Source organism: Silurus aristotelis (assembly GCF_946808225.1).
Source record: "Silurus aristotelis genome assembly, chromosome: 27".
In the NCBI taxonomy this organism is placed as follows: Eukaryota; Metazoa; Chordata; class Actinopteri; order Siluriformes; family Siluridae; genus Silurus; species Silurus aristotelis.
In genome coordinates, this window is record NC_139600.1 from 7,961,806 (window position 1) to 7,969,619 (window position 7,814).

The window sequence follows — 7,814 nt, forward strand, 5'->3', positions numbered from 1 at the left end:
TGCCTGTAAATTGTTTTTATTTTAGTTGCCACTGTTGCTTTTCTGCAGTAGATACATAACAATTTATTTCTTTTTAGTAAGTTATACTTTTTTTATATTTTAAAGGCCATTTTGCGGAAGTGCAAATTACTTTATTCTCCCGCACACACACAAGTATTTTACCGCCCGGTCCTGCATTCACTAATTAAATCTTACTCATGACTCTCACTCACACACTGAGTTCCTCGGATCCGCGATTTTGAGTCTCTTGTGTTTCCGAGAATACAGAAAGTTTCCTAAACAACTCAGTCAACTACTTGTTTCTACAGTTACTCGCTAACAACAAGCTAAATTGTGTAATTTTAAATGTGTATTTATATATGTTGTTGTTGATAGCGAAACAACCAAGGACTCAAGTGATCCGAATAAACGAAGAGAAGTATTCATAAATCCCGCGTCATATAAAAAATCTTTGTTATTTAACCAGGATAAATCCGGATTCGCTCATTCGCTCCAGTCAAGATCGTTGCCATGTTGCAGAGGCTGTTAAAAGGGTTTAGAATTTAATAATAAAACCTCTGATTGTTTATTTTGTAGATATGGAGTACAAATTGTGAAATCCCATTGCCAAAAGTACAGTTCTGGTTCTACTAGCTTTCATTCCATTTTGTTCCAACCTGCAAAGAGAGAACTGATTGGTTTTTATTTTGTATATTGGTGGAGTGGTGGCTTTGTAGTTGTGACAGGTTGTGTCTCTTTTTTAGATATAATTCTCTTTTAAGATTATTTATAATTGATGGATCGCATCTCAAGACCATTTAGCATTTCTGGTCAGCCTACTGGCATATTTTTCGAGAAGTGGGTCTGAAAAACTGGAGAACCTTGTAGAACCTGAATTAAACTTAGGGTCCTGCAGCTGAGAAGTGACAAGGCAACCTCTGGCATATTAGCTTCAGTTGACATTATGTTCTTTGATTGAAGTCAAGTCACAGGGTTTGTTATTCCCAGTTCCAACCACATACAGTGGAGTAGACAGTAAAACGAAACAGCGTTCCCACAGGACCCAAGGTGCTACATCGGACAACATCAATTAATGAAGTAATACAAAACACAACTACACAAAACTAATTGGCATGACGTAAATTGCATGTATGCAACATTTAGTGCAAAAAAAAAAAAAAAAACATTAAACAGTGAGACTGTAGATATAATAAAGTGAGAGACATAAGAAAATGAGGCGGTCAATATAAGGCAATGAGATGGTAGAAATAAAACAATAATGCGATATAAACACCGATCCGGCATGCGTATGGGGCTGTGTAGCCACAGACCAGTCAGGGTGCCCATGCTGACCCCAGTCCAACAACAAAAGTCGCCCCCACGTTCTCCTCAGGGCAAAGGCTCGCCCTCAAGTTCTCCTCAGGGTAAAGGCTTGCCCCCAAGTTCTCCTCAGGGAGAAGGATCGCCCCCAAGTTCTCCTTAGGGCGAAGGCTTGCCCCCATGTGCTCCTCAGGGCCAAGGCTCGCCGTGGACGTCGCTCGGCCTCCGGTCTCCGCCATGGTCGTCGCTCAGCCTCCAGCCTTCATTGTGGACAGCGTACAGTTCCGGTTCACCGCCGTGGAGGTCGCGCCGCCGCTGATCTCCGCCAGTAACTTCGCTCAGCCTCAGGTCTCAGGTTGTCCAGTTCCTGATCCCGACCAAGGACGCCGCTTCGCCTTAGGCCCCTTCTGGTCCTCCCCTGTTCTGCGGCGATGCTCACCCGGCCTCCTTTGACCCTGGTCGGTTGGAGATGCCTTCCTCAGAGTGCCCTGGCCCGCCTGGCGTAGGTGGGTTTTGGGGCGTCGGGTGCCGCCCCTGGAGGGGGGGGGGGGTACTGTCAGTGATCCCCCCTGCCACGCCTCCCTTGGTAGCTGTCACGCTGCCTCGTTATGGCTGCCTGCCATGATCACCGACAGCTGTTGCTCGTTATGGATCAGATTATATAAACTCACGTTCTCGAGTCACAGGCAGTCGGTTCTTGAACGTCATGCTGGTGATTTCCCGTGGCTGCTCGACCGCCAGCATTCCCCGCTGGTTCTGTCTCTGAACTCCGTTCCCGTAAGGACTATTCTGTCTTGAGAGTTTACTTTCGTTTTCGGACTCTAGTTTTGTTGTGGAATACTCGTCCCAAGCGGATATTTTTAGTTCTTCCTTCTCCGTGTTCGGTGTGAGTGCTTTTGTTTGTGTTTAGAAAATAAAGGACAATGATTGAGTTATTTCCGCCTCCGCGTCATGGTCGTCAGCCTGACAGAAACAGAGAAACCAGATGACTTTCCGACTCATCTTCCATAACAAGGTGCACTGAAAATGTTCAGCTTTTGCCAGTTTAAGCTAACAATAATAATAAGCAATAACATTAACATCATTTAGCATAAGTATTAAGCTTCAGCAAACATTAATAATCAATAGCATAAAATAAAGCTTAATTTTTGAAAACATTATTTAGCATTAATACAGTATAGTATACAGTACACTTATCTTTATAGAGATATCGGTGACTAAAAAGGGTAAAAAAAATTTAATAGTCATGCTGTAAATAAAGTTTAGCATATTTTATATAAGCCAATCATAAAACCAACCAGTAGGTTTGCAATGCTTATAATACATGTTATAAAGTAAGAAATACATCAGGATAAATGAAGACAATGACCGTAGGACAGTGATTAAATATTCTGTGATAAAAAATAAACGGAAAAGAAAAAACGGCAGACACAAAAAATAAAAGGGGGGAAATTTACGGTGAAAGGACAACAGTTTCAGATTTTGGGTAGTAGGTTGTACCAGGATTATCTCCAGCCACGACAGAATTTGGCAGGAAAGCTGCAGAATGTTATAGAGGATGTGGTAAAGTTAGGGAGTACCCAGGAGATGCAGAGTTTTGAGAAAAAAGGCACAATCAGTAGCTCGAATCCGTTTGAGTAGAGGCCTCACGAGTATAAACCCGAGGAGTAATCCGAAGGGGAAGATAGGCTTACACAGTCTTACAAGAAGCAATGAGCTGTTCCAAAAAAAATATTCTCCATAGCCATATAGAATAGCTTTTGACAATCACCACGGCACAAGCCATGCAAATGTTGTCTAATGGAAGGTCGCCGAGGAGACTTAGCTGAGAAAAATACAAAGAAAAAAAACAGAAGGGAAAAAAAGAAAGGAAGAATCAAAGGTTATTGAGCTAAACAAAATGTGTACATATGCATATAAGTGCATAACATAACATAAGATGGTCATAGTAGCCAATGCTCTGAGCAATATGCAGGTAACACACATTATACTATATTCAAACAGCACGAGTAGAAAGTAAAATATATACTTATATATACTTCAATATATACTTATAAATATATATATAAATTTGAAGAGTAGTGGGCACAAAACTTACCCATCGTCAGATAATAGGAGAAAAGTTGCAAGAGTTGTCTGAAAGATCCAATGCCAAAGAAAGATGTTTCTATGAGAGCATGAGCTTGTGCAGACAGGATGTGAGAAAGACAGGAAATTTCTTATAAGGAAGGTACAAAGCACTATGGTATGCACAAAGTAGAAGAGAGGAAATTTTAAGACAAAGAAAAAACAAGAGGTTCAAAAATAGGGAAGAATTTTTAAGAGAAGAGCTGAGAGGTTAAAACTGAAATGCTGAGTTGGTAACTAATTAAAACCTAGTTTTAATTTAGTCTAGAAAAGGAGGTGTGAAATTGGCAAGAGACAATTTTCAAACAGCTGTGAATTGACAAAGTAACCTCTGGCACATTAGCTTTGGTTGACATTAAGTTCTTTGAGTCACAGCAGCTTTTATTCTCAGTTCCAACCACTAACAGTAGAGGGATGTCTGATTGGTTGTAGAATTTAAATGCCCAGGATTTGTGATAGAAGGGTATCCTCAAAAGTAAAAGGAAATGTTAATAGGACTGTGGTGAGACCTGCGATGTTGTATGGCTTAGAGACAGTGGCATTGAGTAAAAGACAGGAGGTGGAGCTGGAGGTAGCAGAGCTGAAGGTGTTAAGGTTTTTGTGGGAGTGACGAGGATGGACAGGATTAGAAATTAGTTTATTAGAGGGACAGCGCATGTAGGACGTTTTGGAGACAATGTGAGGAAGGTGCGATTGAGATGGTTTGGACATGTGCAGAAGAGGGACATGGGGTATATCAGTATAAGAATGCTGAGGATGGAGCCACCAGGAAGGAGGAAAAGACAAAGGTCAAGGAGGAGGTTTATGGATGTGGTGAGGGAAGACATGCACCTGCATACCAGTTGGTATGAAAGAGGCAGATGTAGAGGACAGGGGGGTATAAAGGTAAAGAAGAAGAAGAAGGAAGTGCAGGAAGGTCAATTGATACCCGCCCTTTTCCCTTACCTGAGTTCCTGCTGTCGAGCTTGTTCCTTATGTTTTCTTTCTCTGCTTAAGTTACGTTTTTGGCGTTTAGCATTGTCCTGATCTGGATAGCCAACTTCGGGTCAAGCTGCTTTTTTTGTTTTTGTTACTGTTTATTTTTGTATTTGCATATGTTTTTGTCTATATTTTCAGGTCAATGCGGCTGTCCCTCGTCCAAGCTGCAGGATATTGTCAACAGTGGCACCTTTGGATGTTGTGGCTTTTTTACGGGTTTTGCTTGAATACGAAGTCTTTATTCCTTTGTAAATTTTGATTTTGTTTTGCCATGCTTCTTTTAACATGAAGCAATCTGTGTCAACTGCGCCATCTTTTCATTTAAATCGGAATGCACAGATACTGGACATTTATTTTTGGCTTGGTTTTATTGGATTGTTTTCTCTCCTTTATTTTTATTACAAAACTAAACTGTGTTTCTGTCTCATCAGGCTGAGCATTCCGAGGGGGAGGTTAGGCACCTTGGTAAACGGAGCACCTTGTGTGAGTTGGAACCAGAGGTGGGAAGTAACGGAGTACAAATACTTTGTTACTGTACTTAAGTAGATTTTTCTGGTATCAGTATTTTTACTCCACTATTTATTTTTCAGACAACTTTTTACTTTTACTCATTACATTTTTACACAAATATCTGTACTTTTTACTTCTTACATTTTCAAAACAGACTCGCTACTTTAGTTTTAACCCATTGATTTGGTAAAATATCAAATTTTTCTTTTCACTGCGCTCTGATTTCAGCTGAACAACCGATTTCCTGTTACTGCGCATCTTTTTCAATCCGCTGGTGTATAAAGTCCTGACTCTCACTCATAAAGAAGATAAGAATCAGCAGGCAGAAGGCAGTAAGAAGTTTGGGGTTAATGTGGATGAGACAGAGGGAGTCGGTGATGTAAACATGACTGAGAACAGACACATTCCTGATCATCATCATCTTTTCTCTGCTTGTGTTCTATATGTGGATCTTCAGCCTGGATACATTCATTAGGTAACAACATTTTTAATTCGTTTTGTATTAATATATTTATATTTGGCTGTCAAAATTCTAATTATTGTAAACGGCACTAGATGTTATTAACGCCCTATCAATTCAGCGCGCATTTCTGTTTTTACCATTTTTATTTAAAAAAATGTAAATACATAAATAAATAACTAAATATAAAAGAGGCGAAATTAAAACATCCAGCAAAACATACACTTATTCACGATGTCCCTTCTTTACTTAGATATAAAATAAATAAATAAACTCCACCGACTTCCGGTGGGCTGAAAGGATTGGGCAGCAGTCGAAGGCGGGGGCCTTGACAGCCCGATCCCTTGACACGGAGAAGTGTCCGGGGAATCTGCTTAGACTGCTGCCCCCGCGACCCGAATTACGGATAAGCGGGAGAAGATGAAAAAAAAAAAAAAAAAAAAAAACTCCACCAAAAATTTTTTTTTAAATCAGTAAACTTTTGTTTTATTTCTGCACCAAGTCTCAAATCAAACATCAAATGCGCCATGTTTTACACAATAAACCCTCTGGGTGGCGTTTTGTGGGTTTTTCCCCTCATAATGGCGACACAAACTTAAATTACTGTCTTTATTGATCGTACAGATAAAAACAAAACATCATTCAAATCTGTAAAATGTCTATGATTATATATATAAAAGCTTCTTGACTTGACTTGAAGAGGTGCAGTTTCTCCGGTATCACCTCATTAACTGTCCGTGTGGAAACATAGCAAAGGCTCTTAATGATGTCCACACGTCTCTGCACTGTTACAGCCTTTATATTGAATTACTTTACATATGCTTACATATATATCACATGCTGTAAATATGATACATATTAATCTGCACTATTTGCATGATTGCACTTCTGGTAGATGCCAAACTGCATTTCGTTGCTGTATACCTGTACTATGCAATGACAATAAAGTTTTATCTATCTATCTATCTATCTATCTATCTATCTATCTATCTATCTATCTATCTATCTATCTATCTATCTATCTATCTATCTATCTATCTATCTATCTATCTATCTATCTATCTATCTATCTATCTATCTATCATATTAATATGATGTGAGGTCCAGTTAACAGCTAAATCAGGTAGAAGTAATAACTACTTTTTACTTAAGTACATGTGAGAGCCAAGACTTCTTTACTTTCACTTAAGTAAAAAGGTATAATCAGTACTTCAACTTTTACCAGAGTATTTTAAAACATGAGTATCTGTACTTCTACTTAAGTAATGGATGTGTGTACTTTTCCCACCTCTGGTTGGAACACTGTGGTGTGGGCACTTCTTCCTAGTGTTTGCTGTGCACACACTAGGAGCAAACCATGCCTTGCACATCTGCAATGTAATTATTGGAGAATGCAAAATATTAAGGAGAAGCTATTAGAGAAAATATGTAAATTTTTTCAGGGTGTGTAAAATAAAAAAGAGGGGATTTTTCACTTGATTTTGCACTTGCATGCAACCGCTGATTTGTAGTGTTTAAGAGAAACCTCTTAAACATTTCTTGGGGAAAAAGGCTGAATTAACTGCAATAAAGCTGATTTACTACTTATCATTTATTGACTGGCAGCTCTCTTCATTGGTTTGTTTATGTACTATTTGTTTTAACTGTTATTGGTATTTAATGGTTAAATCTTGAGCCACTCAGCAGATGTGTTTTCTCAGACAGTAGATATAAGAAAGTGAGACGGTAGACATAAGACAGTGGGATGAAAGACATAATACAATGGGACAAGTCAAGTCAAGTTTATTTCTATAGCGCTTTTCACAACAGACATTGTCTCAAAGCAGCTTTACAGAATTTAACAGTTAAGGTGAATGGTGTGCATTTATCCCTAATAAGCAGCTGTGGCGACTTTGGCAAGGAAAAACTCCCTTAAATGTTATGAGGAAGAAACATTGAGAGGAACCAGACTTAAAAGGGGAACCCATCCTCATTTGGGTGACATCAAGAGTGTGATCATAAATCTTTCAACAATACAGAACACTGGAGAGTGAGACAGTAGATATAAAACAGTCAGACGCTAGACATAAGACAGTGAGACAGTAGATATAAGACAGTGAGATGGAACGCATAAGATTGTGAGACAGTAGATATAAGACAATGGGATGGTAGAAATAAGAAAGTGAGACAGTTGACAGGGAGGTGGTACACGTACACATTCAGTGCCACCCAGATGAGGATCGGTTCCAGTCTGGTTCCTCTCAAGGTTTATACCATCGTGGGGAGTTTTTCCCTAGCCGCAGACACAACCGGATTGCTCATTAGGGACAAACTTACATTTATAAAGAACAATTTTATTTATTACTTTTTACCATATTATTTGATTGAAGCTGCTCTGAGACAATGTCCATTTGTAAAATCGCTATACAAATAAAAATGTATCGAATTGAATTACACATAA